This window comes from Xenopus laevis, chromosome 6L (genome assembly GCF_017654675.1).
Source record: "Xenopus laevis strain J_2021 chromosome 6L, Xenopus_laevis_v10.1, whole genome shotgun sequence".
Classification (NCBI taxonomy): Eukaryota; Metazoa; Chordata; class Amphibia; order Anura; family Pipidae; genus Xenopus; species Xenopus laevis.
In genome coordinates this window covers 69,529,015-69,553,848 of record NC_054381.1, presented here as the reverse complement: position 1 = coordinate 69,553,848, position 24,834 = coordinate 69,529,015, and the positions used below count along the sequence as shown (strand labels likewise).

The following is a 24,834-nucleotide window of genomic DNA, read 5'->3' as shown; positions in this document are numbered from 1 at the left end:
CAAGATAAACTGTTGCAAAAGCCAAGGTCATCAAAAAGCCTGGTTGGTCCACCTCTCATTGTACCTGTGCAAATTGAAGGTGTTTACTCCGAGGCACTCCTAAATACAGGAGCTCAAGTGACACTACTGTACAGAGATTTTTATAAGAAGTACCTATCACACATACCTCTGGAGAAGTTGGAACACCTGGAAATATGGGGTCTGAGTGAAACCAAATTCCCCTATGATGGTTATGTCAACATTAAATTAGAATTTTCTCCTCTTGTGGCAGGGACCAAAGAAGTATTTGAGACATTGGCAGTAGTGTGCCCCAGACCTCCAGGAGCCCTGCAGAACTCTTTAGTGGTGGGCACAAATACGGATTTGGTGAGGCGAATGTTAGCTCCTCAATTGCAGTTGAAATGGAAACAGAGAGCCCCCATACACCCATTGCTACAGCCAGTACTGACTTCCCTAACTCAACAGAAGGAGGAACCTTCAGATGGAATAGGAAATGTGTGGTCACTTCAGAGGAAAGAATGTCTAGTACCTCCTGGAAAAATCACCTGCATGAGAGCTAGGGTAAAAATGTGCTGGGAACATACTGGACCGAATTTGATGATTGAAGGTGGGCAGGGGATAGATCTACCTACTGGAGTAGAACTGATTCCTGAAACCTTTCCAACTGATTGTCTGAAGAAGAACCAAGGCACAGTCACTGTTGGGCTGAAAAATACAACCAGTGAACCTGCTGTTATTCATTCACATATACTCTTAGGAAAAGTCTACTCAGCTAGTCCTATTCCTATGGGTAGCTTGGTGAGTGATAGAGCAGAAGCCACAGATGAAGACGAAGTTTTCAATTTTAGTAATCCTTTCATTCCCCTTGAGTGGAAGAAGCGCTTACAGAAGCATTTGAAAGAGCACAGTGATTTATTCTCCAAAAGTGACATTGATATGGGATGCGCTACCAGCACACAGCACAGAATCCGTCTCAGAGAAGATAGACCCTTTCGTGAAAGATCACGGCGCATTGCTCCAGGAGACCTAGAAGATCTTCGCAGGCACCTGGAAGAGCTAAAAGCTGCTGGAATCATTAAAGAAGCTGCTGGAATCATTAAAGAATACCACTCCCAGGATTGAGGATGCCCTTGACTGCTTGGTTGGGAGCAAGTGGTTCAGTGTATTGGACCTGAGAAGTGGATACTATCAGATCCCTATGCACCCAGAAGACAAGGAGAAGACAGCATTCATATGTCCTTTGGGTTTCTATGAATTTAATAGGATGCCCCAAGGCCTCTGTGGAGCACCTGCCACCTTTCAACGCCTCATGGAACGCACAGTAGGTGACATGCACCTTTTGGAAGTACTGGTATACTTAGATGACCTAATAGTCTTTGGCAAGACCTTAGAGGAGCATGAACAGAGACTGTTGAAGGTATTCAGTCGGCTTGAGAAGGAAGGCCTAAAGTTGTCCCCAGAAAAGTGCCAATTCTGTCATCCCTCAGTGAACTATGTGGGCCATGTGGTGTCATCAGAAGGAATAGCCACTGACCCCAGCAAGATTGAAGCTGTCTCATCATGGCCCAAACCCAGAACAATTACTGAACTGAGGTCCTTTTTGGGTTTCTGTGGGTATTACAGGAGATTTGTGAAGGGGTTCTCAAAAGTGGCTCAACCGTTGAATCAGTTGCTTCAAAACAGCTCTGAGACAGAAGAATCGAATGAAGGCAAGAAGTCCCGAGGCCAAGGATGGGCCAGAGAGTCCATAGAAGGTAGATGGACTCGAGAATGTGAACAAGCTTTTGACCAGCTAAAGTATTGCCTTACTCATGCACCTGTGCTAGCCTATGCTGATACATCTAAGCCCTATGTGTTGCATACAGATGCCAGCAGGGAGGGCCTTGGAGGTGTTCTATACCAAGAGTATAATGAGGAACTAAGACCAGTAGCTTTCATCAGTCGAAGCTTGTCACCCTCTGAGAGGAACTACCCTGCTCATAAACTTGAATTCCTTGCACTAAAATGGGCAGTGGTGGATAAGCTACACGATTACTTATATGGAGCAGAATTCGAAGTACAGACAGACAACAATCCACTGACTTATATCTTAACCACTGCAAAGCTGGATGCCACTGGTCATAGATGGTTGGCCGCACTAGCACACTACAAGTTTAATTTGCGCTACCGACCAGGTCGGAATAATAAGGATGCTGATGGGCTGTCTAGACGACCTCATGAAAATCTGCATCCAGATGATGAATGGATTGAGATTCCAGCACCTGGAGTGAGAAGCATGTGTCAAGGGGTGACTTTTAGACTAACAAGTGAATGTTTCGCAGAAAAGGTTGGAATGACTTCCAGTGGGATTCCTAGGCTTTATTGCAATGTGACTTCTGTTGAGACATCCACCATCCCAACTCTCAGCAAAGGAGACATCAAGAGAGATCAAAGTGAGGATCCCCTATGTCAACTGGCCCTGGAGGCCTTAAGGAAACAACAAGCTGATTTACTCAGAACTGATCTTTATCCTCTGGCCAGATTGCTTCTGAAAGAGTGGGACAGACTGCAACTACGAGGTGGTTTAGTATACAGACGGGCTCCAAGTATAGCAGACACTGAGAAATGGCAATTGATGCTACCACAGAAACACAGAGACTCTGTTCTTATGGCCCTTCACGATGAACATGGTCATCTGGGGTATGAGAAAACTCTAGGCCATGTAAGGGATCGTTTCTATTGGCCATGTATGAAACAAGATGTAGAAGACTATTGTCGTACCTGCCTCAGATGTATACAGAGGAAAACTTTGCCAACAAGGGCTGCTTATCTTCTGCATATGGAAAGCCATGGGCCCATGGATCTAGTTTGCATTGACTTCCTATCCATTGAGCCAGATGAGGGTGGTATTAGCAATGTTTTGGTGGTAACAGACCATTACACCAGGTATGCCCAGGCTTTTCCCATCAAAGATCAAAGAGCCATTACAGTTGCAAAGGTTCTTGTGGAACGTTTCTTCGTTCATTATGGCTTACCTAGAAGAATCCATTCGGATCAGGGAAGAGACTTTGAAAGTAAGCTAGTGCATGAGTTGTTATCAATGCTGGGAGTTCAGAAGTCAAGAACCACTCCTTACCATCCACAAGGTGACCCTCAGCCTGAAAGGTTCAACAGGACCCTGTTAGACATGCTAGGCACCTTGCCCAAAGAGAAGAAATGCCACTGGAGTCACTATATTGCCACAGTTGTTCATGCATACAACAGCACAAGAAATGATTCCACTGGGTACTCGCCTTACTTCCTAATGTTTGGGCGCGAGGCCAGATTACCTATTGACATAATATTTGGGGTCACATCTGATGACACTCCTGTCAAATCGCATCAGAGCTATGTAGAAAGGCTAAAGAAAAACCTCCAGCAAGCCTATGAAATAGCTGAGACAGCGGCTGGTAACAAATGCAAACAAAACAAAAGCAGATATGACAAAAAAGTGAAATATCATGATTTGCAGCCAGGTGATCGAGTACTTCTAAGGAATATGGGAATCCCAGGCAAACACAAGCTGGCTGATCGATGGGGATCACAACCATATATTATTTGCTCCCAACTACCAAATCTACCAGTATACCAACTTCGCCCAGAAGGGAAGGACAGTCCTATAAAAACCTGGCACAGAAATCACATTTTACCTTTAAGGGAAGCCACACGGGAGACAAGGTCTCAAACAGCAAAGAGACAAACGAATACTAAACCGAGAAGATCTCAGAGGCTACAAGGACAGACTCCCTCAAGGAATGATAATACCACATCTGAACAGCATTGTGAAGATAACAGTGATGATGATGATGATGATTGGGGGTTAGATTACTAACTACTCAGATGGTGCAGTGGAAGGAACTCTCCATGATAACTCTGAAGTCAACAGGAACTTAAATGCCAATGCATCTGAGTTTGTCCCATGTATGCCAGAGTTACATATAGTAAATTCAGGGGCTTCTCAATCAGCCTTCAGAGAGCTTGAATGTGACTCAAATGGCATAATACATTCTACAGAGACTGATCCCTCTTCAAGAGATCAGCTTGGACTCAATTGTCAAGATGAAGGTCAAGATTTAAGAGACTTAAATGAGGCCCAAGTAGTCAATCCAAGGGAGCCCAGAACTATTAGACCTCCTCAAAGACTGACTTACAATTCTCTAGGAAATAGTACTGAAGAGAGCGTTCTCACTTCACACAGATTGGTTTCTGCCCAGGAAACATTAGTTGAAGAAAAATCTGGTGGCACCCCATATAAGACTCATGTTTGCAATGTGAAACATAAGATTGAAACAACCGTATAAAGTATTTTAGGTGTACTATTATGTACCTATGTGCTAGATAATATGTATGTGGTTAATATATTAATGCCATGTTCATCTTGATGGGGCTCAAGAGTTATGGTGGGGGGAGAGTGTAGCACCCTATTATGTGGGCAGACTGTTTGAACATTATAATGCGGGACTATAATTAGTATTAATGGACAATGGATTACTAAATTGCTCCCTGATGTGATAAAACAGAGACTGCAAACGTTTGATATTTCTGGAGGCAGAACTATTGCTTGGGGTTAAGAACTACATTTCCAACAAGCCCTTGCTACAGGAAGTGCATGGAGACAGCTAATAAGGAGCCCAACCCAGGAACCGGAAGGGGAGGGGGAATTAACCAGCAAGGAGGACTGTGCTGTGCTGGAAGACTTAGTGACTGGGGCAGTTGTGTTGCAGCCAGGATTAGTGATTAGTCAGAAAAAGAAACTGTCACTAATCTGCAGAGGAAGACACTGCAGTTTTGCTGAAAGTTGGTTCCTGTTATTCCCTGGAGGGAAAGTGCACAAGGTCCCAGTAGCCAGTGTGATCCTGGGTTGTGGCTTTCCAGCCATTTTTGATCAGTAGGAAAATCCAGTGAGAGGAGAAGCAGAGTTCCTGATAAACTGTGAGTCATCATTAACCCTTGCCCTGCCAGTTTGGAAGATTAATATTCAGCCTTAGAATATCTGTGAGACTGTGTGGTTTCTATGGACAGAGAAGCCCCTAAATTGTGCCTCAGATGTGCCTTTTTGTTATTACAATCATCAGCTGAGAGTGTTGCAGTGAACCAGTAAAGTTACTGAAGGTGTCACCTCATCAACCTGCAAGGATTATAAGTAAGGCTGACAGCATTGCACTCATCACAAGGGGCTCCCACCGGTACACACACTATATCCAGCTGGCAACTTGTTGGGAGAGACTTAGGTGTGCACACCAGGGTTACACTGGGGCTATTCTTACAGCTGTTATTGTTGTTATATTATTGTTATTTACTACTATTCTAAGTAACTAATCTCTTTTCTTACAGCTTCAGCTGTTAAATAAAATAAGGCTGTGCCTGTTGCATTGCCATTCTTGTTTGTCTGTTCACTGGATCTAGGGTGTCACCAGTATACTTTGCAAGATCATACCCAATAGCACAAATTCATAACACACTCACGGGTGTTCTACATTTTATATTCATTTCACTCATTGTATCTCACCAATAGGTGGTAATTTTATGTTTACTGTGGTTTATACTTTTCATTTCCAGAGGGAAGGTTGTAAGAGGAAGGGAAGGCTTAGTGGCCATTTTGTTTTCTCACTGTAGAAGTATTAGAGAGAGACACAGCAACAGACACATTGTTTTAAAGGATAAGACTGGATAAGTCCGGCTTTGTGGAACTGTAAGGAATCCAGTTGCAGTGTTCTCCTTGTGTGTCCTACTACTGCCAGTATCTAATTCCCTCTTTACTGATTGTTTAAAAACAAAAATCCCTCAGTGATTGTGTTTCTGTGCATTATTTTTGCAAACGTGGCTCCATTTTGTTTTATTAGGGGAGAAGAAATGCAAATAATCTCAGTTTTTATAAATAGAATGGTTTTTGACATTTCCCATTAAAACCTTTTTTGTATACTCCCCCACTCTTTATGCAGGTTGATAGAAAAGAGTAAAAGCTTTACTGATAATGGTGCTTAGCAGTTTCTATTCTCCCATTTCACGGTTCTTAAATATAATTACTCGTGTCATGTAGTTGTAATCATTTACTTCATCTTAAATAACATTCAATTGAAAAAAATATCTGTGCACAGATTAATTTCTTTGCATTTAAGACAAACAGAAGTGCCATTTTAAATTCCATGGTGCTTTCCTTTAAAGGTACAAACAAATGTTAAAGTAGGAAATATGAATATGCAGCAACAGCAAATTGCAAAATGTTATATAATAACATACTGATCTTAAAAGTAGAGGCCCTGAGGGTTAGGCATCTCCAAGGACAGTTTCCCCCCTGTAGTTTTGACACCTAAAGTGGTCCTTAGTGAATCTTGAGTAAAAAAGCCTTTTCCTAAATGTTATCAGTAATCTGATCTGGTTCTTTGTTGTCCAGTAGATGGCAGTGCTTGAAAATATAAACGGGAGAGCACACATGTGCTCAGGGCTCTTTTACTGGATCCCACCTTGCGGAGAGGTGGGTACAGGACTGGGTCTGAGCTGATCTCAGGCCCCAAGATAGGGATATTTTTATTTAGTAATAGGAGTTTATGTTATAGTCACTCTAGGAGCAAAAGTTAGGGGCAGTTCAGCTAGTGAGAAGCTTTCTTGCTCCAACAAGGAGAGTAGTTGGGGTTAGTACCATTGTGGTGTTCAATCCGTCAGACAGAGACACAAGTGGGTGAGCTCAGGAGCAGGAAAAGTGCCATGGAGCAAGACACTCATGGGAACCCTAGTGCTGGGGGGGGATCACCAAGACAGGCTGTACTACCCCTGAGAAGGACTAATGTGCAATATCTCAATGTTTGAACTGAATGTGATTAAATAGTCTGCAATTGGACCACTGTGATACAGTTAACCTGCCTGGCTTGTTCAATAAAGAAATTTGTTTGGTTTGAAGAAAGCCCTGGACTGCTGTTATTTCCAAGCTGGTTGATCTGTGTACCAAGGTGCTTAAAGGGCAATTACACACTGCTTGGAGTTGCAGGGAGTTGCACACAGCCTAAGGGTAACAGGAGTATACTGTCATCAAGTCACACTATTTAAGCAAATATCTCAGGCCCACCTATGGGTGTGCTACACAACTAAAATTCCTTTCCCTGAAATTTTGCTTTTTGACCAAATACAATAAATTTATATATAGTAGGTTTAAGCATTTATATAGGTTTAAGCCACACCATTAAACTTGCTTTGCTGCCTATGGGTACAAAATTTATTTAAGAACAAAAAAAGGACCCATCATGGACAAATTTTAACACTTCCAGAACTTAAAAGATTACTGAATAGAAAAATGCATACCTCAGAACCTGCCTGGACCCCAGAGATCTTAAAGGAGAATTATTGCGAAAATGAAAATTTAATATGAGCTTAAGCATACTGAAACTTTCTAAATACAATAAATTAAATATTCTGTATAATTTCTGAAATAATCAAGTGTATCTTCACTACTCACTACACTGCATACACAATGTTACTCTTCTTGTGCTTTGGGGTTAGGTCGTTTGGGTGAACCAGTTGCTGCCTCAGTGTGTTGCTGGATGTAAAGCAGACAGGGATGCTGTGTTTTTTGAAAATAGTTTTTCCGACACCCCAGCCACATATGGGAGGACCAAGTTTTTTCATCTGTTCTATTTTCCACCTTCACCGGTAGTCATGGTGTTATTGCTTCTCTTTCTACTGGTTTTAACAAAGTCTCAATCTGGATACACACATGTCTTAAAGTGGACATGTCATCCAGACACAACAAGTTGTATAATAAAAGTCCTTTTCAAATTAAACATGAAATCCAATTTCTATTTTTTGTTAAAGCATTCATAGCTGTTGTAAACTCATTTAAAAATCTCAGCTGTCAATCAAATATTGTCAGTTCCTCCTCTATGCCTTAGGCATAGAAGTGGGGCAGACAATTACTTTCACTTTCCATTCAGCACTTCTTAGATGTCACTGCACTCCTCACATTTCCCCGTTCTCTTCAGCATTTAATTGTGTAGCCAGAGGGATGGATATCAGGTGCCCCATACTGGTGCACAAAAAAGATTCTGTGATGATGCAAGGCTTGCCTTAATAACACTGTTCACAAAATGGCTCCTGCCTGCTTGCTGTAATTATGAATTTCCAGACTGAAGGAAACAAGATTCAAATAATTTATATAGTGTAATTAAAGTTCATTTTGCTTGACTAATGTGATAAAATAGGATTTTGAATATTTTTTTTTTGGGTGACAGGTCCCCTTTAAGGGCCCCACTGAAATGCTACATCTCTTTCACCTTAGCCTCTGGGCTGGTGGGGATCTTGTTTGCTCTGTGATGTAGGGTTCTGATAACTCTTTGACCAGTGGAGTGTAGCACTATTTGGTGGTGTATGCTCAAATTGTATTTGAGTTTAAGAATGCACTTAGAACACACTGATACACAAGGGCGTCATGCTTTTAAGTATAATATATATATATATATATATATATATATATATATACAATTACAAGAGTCCTCAGCACTCAACCCATTATCAATATATTTAAGACAGAAAAATGCCTTATCCTTTAAACAAAACAGGGATTGTTTGTCCATATATTGCAATATATTTAAGCTGGCCAACTACGTCAAAGTCATCCCATATCTGGCCAGTCCTATGCTCAATTTTCATCTGATTCATTAAGAATTCTATAGTTTCATTATACATTTTATAAAAAGGGACGAAAACGTTTTACCTGCAACTTACTAGCTAGGGTAAGGCATTTTTCAGTAGCAGTATGCACAAAATGTCTCTGTCTTAAATATATTGATAATGGGTTGAGTGCTGAGGACTCTTGTAATTGTCTATATGTATTTTGTGGTCACAACCTCGCTGCACCAGTGATCCCACTGGTGTCTAATAAAAGGGCAGCCAAGTTTGGGAGTTTTACTTTGAAAGCAGCTAGTAAGTTGCAGGTAAAACGTTTTCGTCCCTTTTTATAAAATGTATAATGAAACTATAGAATTCTTAATGAATCAGATGAAAATTGAGCATAGGACTGGCCAGATATGGGATGACTTTGACGTAGTTGGCCAGCTTAAATATATTGCAATATATGGACAAACAATCCCTGTTTTGTTTAAAGGGTAAGGCATTTTTCAGTAGCAGTATGCACAAAATGTCTCTGTCTTAAATATATTCATAATGGGTTGAGTGCTGAGGACTCTTGTAATTGTCTATATGTATTTTGTGGTCACAGCCTCGCTGCACCCCCGCCTAATGGTTTTAAAAACTAGTGGTGAGCACAACTTTCCCTTGTTTGTTTTTATATATATATATATATATATATATATATATATATATATATATATATATACAGTGGTGTGAAAAACTATTTGCCCCCTTCCTGATTTCTTATTCTTTTGCATGTTTGTCACACAAAATGTTTCTGATCATCAAACACATTTAACTATTAGTCAAAGATAACACAAGTAAACACAAAATGCAGTTTTTAAATGAGTGTTTTAAATGGGTTTTTATTATTTAGGGAGAAAAGAAATCCAAACCTGTGTGAAAAAGTAATTGCCCCCTGAACCTAATAACTGGTTGGGCCACCCTTAGCAGCAATAACTGCAATCAAGCATTTGCGATAACTTGCAACGAGTCTTTTACAGCGCTCTGGAGGAATTTTGGCCCACTCATCTTTGCAGAATTGTTGTAATTCAGCTTTATTTGAGGGTTTTCTAGCATGAACCGCCTTTTTAAGGTCATGCCACACCATCTCAATAGGATTCAGGTCAGGACTTTGACTAGGCCACTCCAAAGTCTTCATTTTGTTTTTCTTCAGCCATTCAGAGGTGGATTTGCTGGTGTGTTTTGGGTCATTGTCCTGCTGCAGCACTCAAGATCGCTTCAGCTTGAGTTGACGAACAGATGGCCGGACATTCTCCTTCAGGATTTTTTGGTAGACAGTAGAATTCATGGTTCCATCTATCACAGCAAGTCTTCCAGGTCCTGAAGCAGCAAAACAACCCCAGACCATCACACTACCACCACCATATTTTACTGTTGGTATGATGTTCTTTTTCTGAAATGCTGTGTTACTTTTACGCCAGATGTAACGGGACGCGCACCTTCCAAAAAGTTCAACTTTTGTCTCGTCGGTCCACAAGGTATTTTCCCAAAAGTCTTGGCAATCATTGAGATGTTTTTTAAACCTTCATTTAAAAACTGCATTTTGTGTTCAATTATGTTATCTTTGACTAATAGTTAACGGTTTTTGATGAGCAGAAACATTTAAGTGTGACAAACATGCAAAAGAATAAGAAATCAGGAAGGGGGCAAATAGTTTTTCACACCACTGTATATATATATATATATATATATATATATATATATATATATATATATATGCGTCCTGTGGGTATCAGCACTCGATACTTGTATGAGTTTGAGGTGCAGGATCAAATTAATGATACAGATAATGCAAGGATCAGCACACTCGTTTGTTTTTCTACAAACGAGTGTGCTGATCCTTGCATTATCTATATATATATATATATATATATATATATATATTATTTTGTGTGTTTTAGTTCTTATGTTTTGTTGCACCTAGGGATTTGGTGAAAAAAATCCAGATGGAAAGGGCCCAGTTGTGGATTGCACCTCCCGCTGCTCCATACCTTGTGCTCACTCAAGGGTGGACACTTACGTGCCTCCTCCCTCTGCTCCAATTGAATCCAGGGCTTGATTCAAGACATGTTACGCGGGTCTCTGAACATAGAGGTCTGTGGCTATTTGTACTATTCCCTACACTGGACATATGTAGAGACCACAAAATGTCTCAAAAAAGAGGAAACATTATCTGTGTCTTATATGTTTTATTTACAGCAGGGTTCAACAAAACAAGGCATGTTTCAGTTTCTCAGTAATTCTTATGAAATCAGATCAGACTGGTTTACTGGCTGTCTGAATATATAGGAAACCTTCTCTTGCGTAGTGCTGCAACCATTAACAGAGCAAATTAATACAGGAAGATTACAAATATGTAATGCACAGTCTTTTAGCTTTTCTTCTCAGCTCCCACCCACTCACACCCAATCAACTGGTTCCTACTTTCTGGACACAGAGTTCACTCTCAACTTCACTTTTCCACAGGTGATGATTAATCCCAACACCTGTACTAGCTTTTCCAGTGTTAGTGAACATATTCCCTGTTAGAGTTTCTCTGTTTAAAGGATATTGCTGTCTGTCCCTGGAAGCTATAGTGTTCTGGAAGGAACATACAAGCCAGAAAATCCATTCCAGTGGTCCGGTTCGCATATTGGAGCTCACTTTCCACAGGAAGGCTGGACTGAAACTTCTCTGAGCAGGGCACAGAACAGGAAGGTTATCTGTCTATGTTAGCCTGCCACTGCAAGGAGTAGAGGGAGACGTGACCAGGTGACTGAGAATCTAGAGTGATTGAGGAAAGTCAGAAAGTGAGACAGGCCAGAGCTGATATACCAGGAGGGGAGAGTCAGCAGGGCTTAGTGAGAAGCCCAGAATATAGAGTTTGGAAGCCACCCTATATGGTGAGAACCCCAGAGTGGGGAGAAGTATTGAAGATGTGCTGTTTAAACGCTAATGAACTGTGTTCCTGTGACTTTATGTTGGGAAGAGTTTGCCTAAATAAACCTGTGTTTTTACCTGAAGACATGACCTTACCTGCAAACCATAGCTAATTTCCCCCAAAAACGTTGTGTACATGCAGCCAGCTTATCACAATATATATACAGGTATGGGACCTGTTATCCACAATGCTTGGGACCTGGGGTTTTCCAGACAACGGATCTTTTTTTTGAGAAAGGCTGGGATGACAGTCGAAACGTTAGTGTGAACAATAAATTAACTTTTTTTTGTCATAAGTCCTGCGAGTGCAACTTCTTTTAGGAGATATATATATATATATGCAGGAGTTGGGTGTCAGATATTCATTGAGAGTTAGATCCTATATATCTTATACGGGGCTCCTTTTGCCTAGAAGATGTATTAGAGCTAACTCTATTAAAATAGAGGTATGTCTCTCTCTCTCTCTCTCTACATGCAAGATTTTTACAAAAGGCAGTTATTTTGGTTGTACTGGAATCAGTTATTTGAGTGTGCTCTAATACATATGCTAGGAAAGGAAGCCCCCCTATAAGATAAATTTGATCTAACTGTCAATGAATATCTGACACCCTATTCCTGCATGAAGACAAAATGAAGAGAAACAGATGCCTAGTAGTGATGGGCGAATTTGCGCCGTTTTGCTTCGCCGAAAAATTCGCGAATTTCGCGCGAAATTCGCGAAACGGCGAAAAATTCGCGAAACGGCGCCGGCGTCTCGTTTTTGGCGCCGGCGTCCGTTTTTCGACGCCGGCGCCCGTTTTTGGCGCCGGCGTCCGTTTTTCGAAAAAAAAATTTTGACGCCGGCGAATTTTTACCGCGAATTTTCGCGGGCGTTTCGCGAATTTATTCGCTCGGCGCGAATCGCGCAAATTCGCCGCGAATTCGCGCCTGGCGAATAAATTCGCCCATCACTAATGCCTAGAAAGGGATTGTGAACGTTAATATTTAATTGATTGTATTTACAAATTCTTATTTAAGTATGATGAAGCTTATATTAAATTTCCCCTTTAAATCATTAGTACAACAATATAAGGATTTCAAAGTATTGAATAATGATTTGTGTACATTCTTGATACCTACTTTTCATATTATGCCTGTCTTTCATGTTTTACTGAGGTCAATTGTGGCCAGTGTAGGTTCATTACTGGCTCCTTCAGCTACTTTTTTCAAAAAATGGTTTGCCCAGCTGCCATCGAAAGCAACACTTTTTGAGACCAAAGATTTCACTCCTGTTGTTTTGGCAGATCTGGATGTGTCCAGTTTGTACACCTCCATCCCCCATGAATTGGGAGTGGAAGCTGTCAGATGGGCCCTCCAGAGGTCAAGGTTTACCAGATACCAACAGAAACTCGTTTTTGGATTTGGTACTCTTCAACTTTATGTATCAGGATCATTGATACGTGCAATTGCAGGGCACAATGATGGGATCCAACGCCCCATCGTACGCCAATATTTTTATACATTTCTTTGAGGAGACATTTGTCTCCATTTAACTCAATGTACCAGGATTTTTTTATATTGGTGGTGTTACATAGACAACCTATTGGTGGTCTGGAATGGCGCCGTTGGATCACTGATGTGGTTTTCCCACCATTCAATTCACGATGGTTTATGATAGTAAATCAGTCACATTTTTAGCTATTACAGTATATATGATAGAAGGTAAAGTTTTGACAGACCTCTTTGTGAAAGGAACAGATAGGAATAACCTGAACCAGGAATACGATCTAACTAAATTTGTATAATAATTGAATGATGACATAGGCATCCTAATGGTGGTTAAATATAGGAGAGATGTTTGTAGATCACAATTGAGGTCTGTCATGGGAGAGTTGTTTTTTATATTAATATTTGTTACATGTGACTACTAAATAAAGATTTCCAGATGCTGGCTATAATATGGAGTATTGAATTTTATAGGAAGGGGTTAACTATGTGTTAGATTGAGAGGAGGGTGGAGAAGTGGAGCTAGACTTTTAAAAATGGGGCAATTTGTTGGGATAGTGAAGGCTAATGTTGCAATCGTTTGCTCACCTCTAGCCAAGACTCTTAATTCTCTGTAACAAGGAGAATCACAAAATAATGTTCCCATTCATTGCAATTTCCCTGGAACAGGCCCTGTTTTAGGGCATTGGTCCTCACAGAAATATGTACTCAGGAAAAGTCCCTGCTGCAATTTATATGCCTGACCTTCATCTGATGTGCATGTGGAAAATTTTGTAAGTAACTATTTCAGTCCATAAGTATTCTATGTGATGCTGAGCAGGAATTGGAGAATTTCCACAAGATTCAACTTTAAACCCACTGTAGATTCTCCATCCCATCTCTTTCCTCAGCTTTACATAGATATTCACATTCATATATATATATATATATATATATATATATATATATATATATATATATATATATAGAAACACATGGACCGGAAGTTAATAATTAAAGTTTACTACTATTACGCACTTTGGAGCTGGAAGGTGATGAGCAGGTGATGCGTATTGACTCAACTGTTGAGAAACTATCTGCGCAGACTTTAAGTTATCTTTTTATTCCGCAGCTCTTCAGTTTGCAATTTCAGTAATCTAGGTTCTAGGGTCCAAATTTTCATAGCAACCATGCACTGATTTTAATAAGACTGGAATATGAATAGGTGAGGGCCTGAATAGAAAGATGAGAAATCAAAAGTAGCAATAAAAATACATTTGTTGCTTTACAGATCATTTGTTTTTTAGATGGGGTCAGTGACCCCCATTTAAAAGCTTGAAAAAATAAATAAATAATGAACACCAGTTGAAATTTGCTTAGAATTAACCATTCTATAATATACTAAAAGTTAAAGATAAATGAAACTGTTAGATTTACTGTGCATCCTAATACTAATATTTCACTTCTTCATGCCTTTCTCTCAGTGTTCACCTGTGGTGGAGGTGTACACTGACATACAGAGCTGAATCACTATCCTACACAACAGTAACCTTCACCAATGTAATAGAGCAGGGCTGTCCAACTGGCAGCCAGTGGTTCACACTTCTAACACCTCTATTGCTCACATCCTAAAGTCCTTTACTATTCACACCTGAGACCCAGATTGAAACTGCCCACATTGTTCACCTGATAGGTTTCCCTGTCTGCTGCTCTGTTCTGCCTTCCCTATGCTCCCTTTGTGTGCCATGCTCTGCCTTCCCTATGTTTCCTGTGTGCCATACTTTGCCTGCTCTTTTGCACCCTGTGTGTGCCATACTCAGCCTGTCCTATGATCCCTATTTTTTTTTATTTGTTTATTAAAAGTTAAGTTTCAAGCTGGTTCATTGAGTTTTTGGACTAAGGGATGGGGAGGTGCAGTCCCAAGGGTCAGATCTTTCTCTCTTTTTATTTATCATCCATCATAAAGCCCTCCTGGAGCCATCATATTAACCCCAATCTTTACCTGTGCCAGCAGCAGCCAAAAATAAATCTAATAACATCATATTGCCCCCAAGTATTTATGTACCTGTGCAGGCGCCCAGCAGCAATCGCAAACATATTGCCCCCAAATCTGTACCTGGCTGTGCCAGCATGAAGTTTCACACTTTCACAGTAATAGAAAGAATGTCTTCAGTTCAGTGCAACTGTGCAAGGCTGAGAGAAGCAAGCGCAAGCCACACCCACACAGTGTTGGACTAGCCCACCGGGATACTAGGAAAACTACCGGTGGGCCCAGGTGTCTGGGGGCCCTTGAGCTGCTAAATATTTGGCCTATTTCATGGCTATTTCCTATTTCTTTGAGAACAAAGAGGTTAAATATATGGAATAATAGATTATAGTATGTAAAGAATATAGACTAGGAGAATAGAGGTTGAGTGAAGAGAAGAATAATAATAGTACTGAGAGTGGGCCCCTGGATTATGGTTCTATGGTGGGCCCCTGGTCTAAGATTTTGGGTGGGCCCCTGGTGTCCCAGTCCGACACTGCACCCACACCAAGCAGGCTGCCAGCTCTCTGCCTGTCTTTGCCACACAACCGCATCAGTGACATCATTGACATGTGTACGCACGTCGTACTGCACCACCGCACTGCATTAGCTATTACTTGCCGGCAAGAGGGAGAAGGTGAGGGAGGTGGATTCCACCAGACTGAGTGACCATGATTACTGAAACAAATTATTAAATAACGCTTGAAAAAAAAACGAATGAATGCAAAAAAAATCCCCTTAAAAGTGCGTCCCTCAATGATGGCGCCCTAGACAGCCCCCTACTCTGCCTACCCCTGGTTCCGGCCCTGATCCCTGCAGTGAGCACCAACCATTTGGTTTTTGGTGTGCTATTAATGTGGGCATGGTCTTGTGGTAACATGGGTTTGGTTTAAAGTGGGTATGGTCTAAAACAGGGAGTGGCTAACACTGGTTTCCGTTATTGGCCCTCCACCATGTAGATTCGAAAAATTCCAGCCCTCGGTACCATAGAATTTGGACAGCACTGTAATAGAGTGTTAGTACCCACTGTTCTTACTGTCCAGTATATAAGGTAATTGTAGTTTCATAGGAACTGATGGGCTCTTCAGTGCAACCAACCTTGCACTGCTCTTAACATGCCCCCAGCCCTACTCGCCTCCAGCCCCAATGTATCATACTTCTGTGCTGGGGCTGGTCCGGGTGGAGGAGGGGAACTGGGTCAGCAGGACCCATGAATGCCACAGACCACCAGTTTTTTCCCGATGTGCCACCAGCTCAGTCAACACTGACTTTTAAATGATCTTACTAAAATTTGTTTTCCTCAAAAATAGTCATTTTTGCCTCAGTCTATATTTGCTCTTTGTAAAAAAACATGGGGGGTCATTTATCAACACTGGGCAAATTTGCCCATGGGCAGTAACCCATGGCAACCAATCAAATTTCTGCAGTCAGTGTTCTACTAGCAGCTGGCTATAAAAAGCTAATCACTTATTGGTTGCTATAGGTAACTGCCCATCGGCAAATTTGCCTAGTGTTGATAAATGATCCCCATTATTACCACTATTAGCTAGTATCACACAGTTCTCCAAAATCCCAAAAAAACTCCTACTTACAACAATTTCTTAACCAGAAATTAAGCTCCTTATATTCCAGCAGCAATCCTGGTGTGGCACAAATATCAAGTAATTTATCTGATAATTTCATTATCTAACTGTGTCATTGGTACCAAAGTCTTCCCTAGCCCCTCCCAATAATCTGTCATCTTGCTCTATCACATGCCAAGGCAAGCAACATACAGTTTGGCATGTAGGGTCCTTGCAACAGTTTATCCTATCCATCTTCCTAGCAGCCAAATTTCCTATAACTAGAACCTGACTTTCCTTCCTAGTCTTCCTTCCTCCTGTACTAGAGCAGCTGCTCCCAGGGCTGGATTTACCATAAAGGCACGTGAGGGCCTGTGCCTAGGGCAGCAGCTTTGTGTGTGTGTTTGTGTGTGTGTGTGGGGGGGGGGGTTTGTGTGGATGGAAGTGATGATCCACATGTATGTGCTGATGTGTGTGCACTGAGGTCCGGTGCCTGAAGTGGCACTGGGCCAAAATACTGCACTGGCTGTCCCCCAGGGTACTCTGAGAGTCAGTTCCAGTCATGCCCATTTAGTTGTTCTGCCTAGTATCTTCACCCAACAATCTGTTGTTGTGTACAAGCTGTGGACCAGCCACACTGCTCTTCCGTCCCCTCTCTATGGGGAAAATTTACCATCACTCAAAAATACAAGCATTCACTCCCTTTAGCTGTTATTATCTCTTCTCTTCTGGTTTAACCCAAAATATCCACATCTTAAAGATCCACAGTTTCTGGTCTTTTGCTAAAGAAAATATATCCATGGCAATCAATAAAGGAGAATTACTTTCTCTTCCAGCCCTGCAAAGTAGATATCTACTCCACAATAGCACATTTTTCAGGTATCTGGAACCGAGACATGCACTGACAGCAAAATTTGAATCCGTAGATTTAGACATTTTACTAAGAAGAATCGAAAAAATGATCTAAACTCCAGGGTTGTCGGAGCCCATTTGCTGAACATTCCATCAATCATCCCAGAAACATGAAATTACATCCTTGAATCCATATATGACCCCCACTTACATGTGATTCAAATTAGGTTTTTACATAAATCATATTTAACTCCACATAGTCTACATTTAAGAAAACATACAATACCTAATATTTGTCCTAAATGCAATCACACACCAGCAAAGTGTTTTACATATGGAATGACAATGTCTGCAAATTCACCAATTTTATAGCAATATCAAATTAACTTTAAAATTAGCCTAAAGACCCAATAAAATAAATAAATATAATTAGTTGAATCTATGTTTTCAATTTTCAGCCGCCACTTTTTGTGCAGATGTTATCAAATTTAATAACATACAGGTATTTTGTGGTCATCTAGGAGAAATGATTAATTACTTGTAGTCTCAAACAATCCGAAAAATCTCAAACAATCTCAAACAATCCGAAATGTTTCTCCAGCTTTGATTAGAAAACCTAATAAATTATTCTGACACTTGGTAAAATGTTTAAAAGTTGAAAAACACAATATAAATCATGTATGTATGTATATATATATATATATATATATATATATATATATATATATATATATATATATATAGTATAAGTATGTGTACACACACAGAAACATTTGCACATGAATATATATATATATATATATATATATATATATTTATATACAAATATATATATAGTGAGAGTAACAACAGTCAATAGAAAAACCATTCTATTATATTCGACCCTTGTAATTAAAATGTATTGAGCCCATGAAGAAAGAGGCTGTAACTGGTGTGTGCTTGTTTGTGTAGTCACTTTTTGTTTGAACGTATGTATAACATTTGTGCTTGCAATTGTCTTGTATTTGCCTATTGTACATTAGCAATTATAGCTACGCTTAAGCAAACTTCTCTACAGGAGAGTGTTTATACTTCGGGCACAAAGTTTATGAAGTGCCTCAACTACATTTATATCATGTAATAAATTACCAACACATTTCCTGTTTAATAATTAATGTATTTAAAATCTATTAATATAATTGAATATACTGAAGCTCCACTGGGGAAGGAATGATGTAACTGATGAACAATCTCTGCTGCTGCACAACATGTTGGCACTATATAGCAAAGATCTGCAAAAAGAAGTCTATAAAATACACTCTAAATGCATTGTTAATGAATGTTAGAATTTTCACTACAGCAGGCATGCCTCCCAAGTAAAAAAATCTGATTTCTAAACAGCTACTACAGCAGCTACTGTAACCAAGAAATTACAATATGCCTAAATATTTCTAACCATCAGTAGCACATGCTTTGTCATCCCACAGTTTTATATCACATAGTGTTCTGCCTCATTATAAAAATAATAATAATAGTATAGAAAAAGAGTAAAATAAGTCACATATTATACACTTCTAATCATCTACATATCAAATGTAATTAGAATTTATGGTGTATTATATTATTATTATTCTTTAGTTACATAGTGCCAACATATTCCACAGCTGTATCAGTTCTTGCCCCAGTGGAGCTTATGATCTAAGGTAATATATTAATTCACAGATTTGGAATCACTATGGCATACTATGCCCAAAATGACAATATACTGGATGACAGGTCAGCTTCTACACGTGCCATTACATTAGCAAAAACAGGTCAGCTGTAAACATATACATAACATGCAATTATCATAGCAAAACAATAAAACATGCATTGTACAATGCGATAAGAGACACAGAATCTATTTTTACCTTTGGTATAACTGGATCAGCCAGATTTCCGATACTGCTGCAGACAGAAGGTATGGTGCAATGTCTAAGTGTCTGCCTTGCTGAATAATAACATGATGATTCAAACCCTTTTGCTAAGATTCGGTTTTCCTGGTACGTTGCCTGACAGGGGCTGTTATAAATGGGAGGGGGGCTGGAAGTTTGCTGTCTAAAGGAAACTACTTTTTCTTCTTTTTTTACCTTCACTGTCTCCCCTCCAGCACGATCTTCATTATTCTCTTTTCTTTTCTTTATATTTCTGTCCCACTTTCACACTCAATTACACGCTTTCTACCATGGTAACCTGTTCTCTGTCACCCCTGATATCACTATCTTGATACCATGCTTAGATTTAATTTATTTTACTGGATTACATCAATTTGCTATTCCCTCCCCTTATGTTCTACTCCACTGGACATGCATTATGTACATTTTCTCCTTTATTTCCTTTAAGAATGTTTCTTCTAATTCCCTTGTTGCTTGTTAATTTCATCTGTCTGTCTTTTCATCTATTGAGCTATCTCTGGCTAAGCATTATAACAGTGCTTACAAGTGGCCTTTTCACTTCAGTTATAGTCATCACTTGAGTTTAATGTGATTAGTGCTGACTGTTTCGGGCTTGTGCTGGGATACTTTGTTGTTGACTCGCTTTTTGTCTCAATAACTCTTTATTCACGAGAAGGAGCGTGGTGTTAAAATATCTTGAGAGCAGAAGAGCAAACCACTCAACACTAATTGGACATGGTATATATACAATGCAAAAAAGTTTTGCCACTGCCCCCATCCTCCAAATACAAAACAACCCAAAAACAAAAAAACAAGAAATTGTGGTTTGTGTTTTCAATAGTCACAGTATTGCTTGATGGCACATGGTGGGCAGCTATCAAGTCACCAGGAAAAAATAATTGTAATGTGGGTTTTCTCCTAGGAAAACAAAATGTTAGGAAGCAGCTTGCAGCATTAAGGGGAGCTGAAAAAATTCAGGAGTGTAGACTACTCACTTAGCAGCCACTAGGAGGATCCCCTGAAGGGAGAGTGAGAAGTTAAAGTTGAAGAAAATTATGGAGGCAGGTTTGTTACAGTTATATTGGTGGATGGAAATCCATGGTGGATGACACATCTTGTCCACAAAAAACATCTCTCAACTGGCATGTATGGAATAAGCTGACTGGGGGCAGACACTTTAGTACAGTAGGGGTAAGGAATGATATGTGTTCTGTCCTCACTACTTATTACCATGAGGCAGTGTGTAGTTTGACATACTCGAGTAAAAGAGAGGGTGAAGTGGGTAGAATGTATTGGAAGAGGTGTCAAGAGGTGAACCAGAAAACAAATAAAAAGAAAAGACACACAACCATAGTAAATAAATTCATACAAACATGTATTTGCATAGGAAACATTATGAACAAGAACAAATGCAGTTGATACTGGTACAAATTATAGATAAAGCAATATCACTGAGCCTATGGCAGCTGCAGAGATGGTTGGGTATGCTGGCTTACCATGGGGAGAAAATTGGATCTGGAGCATTTCACTGCATGGACTACAAAATGAGGTCTGAACTCCAATAAGACATGCTGAATGTGCATTAAAAGTTACCTATAGGTCATGTTGATCATTTTTTGCTCAGAGGTTTGTTTTGTATGTAATTGTTGAATTAGTTGAAGTTCATAAACCTAACTGTTTTGCCAACCTGACTGTCCCATCACAGCATGTAAGGGGGTGTAAAGCGATGAGAGTGTTATGTGAGTGGAATATTATCTTTGTTTTGTGACAAAAATGTGCATGTATGTAAAATGTATGTGTGTTTAAAATGTTGGGTGTATTTTGTGTAAATCGCCACCAGATTTTAGTTTAATTTAACAGTTTAACAGTTTTAGTTTAGTTTAAGTGTAATTTCTACCCCGGCCACCAGAGGCCACTGTTGGACACAGAAGGGCTATAAAAGGAGGGCACTGCCCAAGGTGAGCTGTCTTGATGGGAGGGAGTGGGCGAAGCAACATCACCTGGCTGGTAAGTAGAGACCTACATCGGTAGATAGGGGAAGTTAGCATAGGAAAGATCAAAGTGAGTGAGCACTAGGTGCATGAGCTATTTAGTAAGGGCAGTTGTGGCCCCATCAAGGAGGAAAGTGGAGTTAGTCTCCTAAGTAAGGAAATCAGTGGTAGTCTAGGACCAGGTAGGAAGGACACTGGGGCTTTAGGCGAGGACTTGGATGAAAAAAGGGTCCTAACCTGGAAGAGTGAAGGGTTATCACCCTGAAGGTATCGGGCCACTATTGGAGAGTGGGGGGATATAGGTTGAGTATATACCGGACTACTAGGTGGTTAGGTGGAATCCAAGATCCTAAGGAAGGTGCGCCTATCATGAAACTGATTTGTTGGAATATATATAACTGAATGTGTGTGAAGAAGTATTACTGGAGTGTGTAAAGTGTGTCTGACTGAAGAAAAGCCTCTGGTGTGCCTGTAAATAAAAATCTTCTGTTCAACTTTTCCATTAAGTAACAGTTGGGTTTACTTCCCCTTTAAAATCTGGAAGCCCTTTTTACAAGCCTGTCAGTTAGTTTTCAACTAACGGACTCCTGCTGCACAAATATGGCAGCCCGTTCATACAGGAACATGAGGCATCAGACATGTAAAAGCATTGTGTACATACTTTATGGCAAAGTTATAAGTAGTTTTTAAAGGCAATATTATAATAGATGTAAAAAAGAGTTACAGAGAGTGCTTAATTCACCAGTGCATTCTTCTAGCAGAAATAAGGGCAACCACTGGATTAAAGGAAATTGGGTTCCATCAAAATATTTGAAAAAGTTCTATTTACAATGAAAGCTTTAGAGTTGTGGAATTATCTCCCTCAATTGTTGGATGAATTTTAAAGTGAGAAATGAATAGACATTTTAGAACAAAGTTAATCCAGAGACTAGTCAACTTGAAGTCAGGAAAGAATTTCAGATGGGGGTTTTCACTTCCCTCTATATCAATTAGCATTAGGCACATTTCATTTCGCACAAAAAGTTGAATTAGATGGTTGTTTGTTTTTTTACAACATAATTTTGGCATATGGTGCAATGAGTGGCAATATTATTGGGATGGCCTGGGGAAGACCCAGTTATCATGGTACACATTGGTAACAGAGATAAAGTTATAAGAAGTGCTAGTCCTTAAAATAGGAGTGAAATGTTAAAAGCAAGGACTTTCTGGGAACTCATTACCTGTGCCACATGCTACGTTAGGAAGGCAGTGGGAGCTTTACTAGGCTCTTTATCAGAATGGGCTGCACCTCAGTGATCAAGACACAGGTGCTTTGGATGAGAATAGCTAGAGTATAGAAGATAAATGGGAGAGTAAGAGGCATTGGATACAATTTCTGATAACATTTGCATTTATAAAATATGGGTAAATTGTTTTGCAGGGACAGAAAAAATAGAAAAGGAGTTATATGTCTGTATATTAATCATGATTTGAACTATGAAGGAAGAAGTTGAGTAGGAGACCTTACTGACAACAGAAATTAAACATTTTTTTACATCGATCATATCATTGTCTTACATGCTATTTATAATTTTACCATAAAGTACTTGCTCAATGCTTTTACATTACATAACTGACAGGTTTAGAAAGGACCATCAGTTTTAGGAACTTCAAGTAACAATTACTTACAAAAGCAGACCTATCAGTGAAATATTATAACCTACACACAACTTTTAGGGGATTATTTATCAAAGGTTGGTTTAATTTTTACCTGGAAAATTTGAGTTTTCGAGGGTATTTCTTAGTCAACACTCAATTTTTCAATTAAAGATTTTTTGCTTTGTTTTTTTTAAAAAAAACTTGAATATTTTGAGATTTATTATACCCCGAACAAGGAAATAGCTTGAATCCAAAAAAACTCCAGGTCAAACCTATCAAGGTCATCTAGAAGTCAATGGCAGAGGTCCCTTCAACCATTTGAAGATGTTTGTAGCCTTCATGATGTCTGGAGGTTTTTTTGGTGGATTTTGATTGAAAACTCAATTAATTCGAGCGATTCAAGTTTTTCCAACAAAAACTCGATTTATTCAAGTTTTGGATTTTTCCCCCGAAATTTGGGACTTATTAAAATGGGATAATATGAGATATTGATCATACTGCTAACACAGTTAGTGGAAACAAATTAAGAAATGTGCCACAGTTTGTTGAAGACTAGTGATGAGCTAAATTTGAAAAGTGAATTGAAGCACAAATGCAGCTAATTCCTTTGCCAATATTTTTCTGGCAAAACAAACCACATTAAGCTTCTCAGCCATCAGTCATGCTAACTCCGCACTCAGCCTTCAGCCCTCAGCCCATCAGTTAACTTCAAATTAAATAGAGAAAAATAAAGGTTAAGGCTGAGGGCTGAAGGCTGAGGGCGGAGTTAGCATGACTGACGGCTGAGAAGGGAGGGTAGAGGACGGAGGTGTGACTGCAGGTTTGGACGATAAGTGACAGTAAAAGCACATTCAGAAGGCATAGGCAGGATGTCTTAAAATGTGTTCCGTAGAGGTGGGGTCAAAAGGTGCTGCAGATAACAAGTGGCAACAGAAAAGGAAATGCATTAAGGGAATCTGCAGATTTAAGGTAGAAAAGAAATGGGATAAGTAGTTAAATATGGAGTGAAAAATGGGAAAGAGTTAAAAATGTATGGAGAGAAGGAAAGGGGGCGCAAAAGCACATAAGAAAATGGGGGTAGGGAAGATAACGGATAAAGGAGACAAAGAAAGAGGGAAGAGAGTGCAGGTACTGGGAGTTTTGCTGAAATCTATATGATTTTAAAATCTATCAGCACTCTTTTGTGTGGCAATTACATAAATAATTGGAGGACGACCATTCCTCCAATTATCATTAACTCTTTACTACTTTTCCACATCTTAGGGCTGAACTCCACGGCGCACCAAGGAGCAATCCGTCGCCATTTCATGACATGCACACGACATTTCGATTTCTCATTCACTTCCTTTATCTTCTGGACATCTGACTCATCGCATGCGTGTCATCACATGGCGATGGTTTGCTCTTTGGCATGCCGTGAAGTTCAGCCATTACTTGTATTTCAATTATTTTCACCAGTATTCCTAGTTTGTTCCCAAAATGAGTGTGAAAAAGTGTATCAAGTGTAAATTGAAATGTATACTAGAAAGTTGATTAGAATTCCATTTTCTTTCATTATTTGGGTGGACAGCACCTTTAACTGTTGCTATCTTAGTTACAGATTCTTGATTCTATCATTTATAAAAGTCTGAAAATAGTTATATATATATTCATTTGAAAATGAAACAATCTGAATTTCTTTTTTTCTAATATTAATGTTTTCTTGTGTTACTGTAGGTGCACACACCCACATAATGACTGTTAGATATAGCCAAGTTCTGTCATCAGCTGAAAAATATATTGGTTTTAGAAAAGCCACCCACACACAC

At 39.6% G+C, this 24,834-nt stretch overlaps 1 protein-coding gene across 2 annotated transcripts in view; it reads right to left on the bottom strand.

Annotated features, from left to right (window-relative positions):
• The window catches only part of LOC108719025 (cAMP-regulated phosphoprotein 21-like), an 89,149-nt gene extending 69,324 nt beyond the window's left edge, over positions 1-19,825 (bottom strand). Inside the window, exon 1 of one of the 2 annotated variants that reach the window (XM_041566152.1) lies at positions 19,374-19,825. The gene's annotated coding sequence lies outside the window, so the exon portion shown is untranslated. The remainder of the gene's footprint in view (positions 1-19,373) is intronic. The other variant, XM_041566151.1, reaches the window with a different exon arrangement.
• Between the last annotated feature and the right edge of the window lie 5,009 nt (positions 19,826-24,834).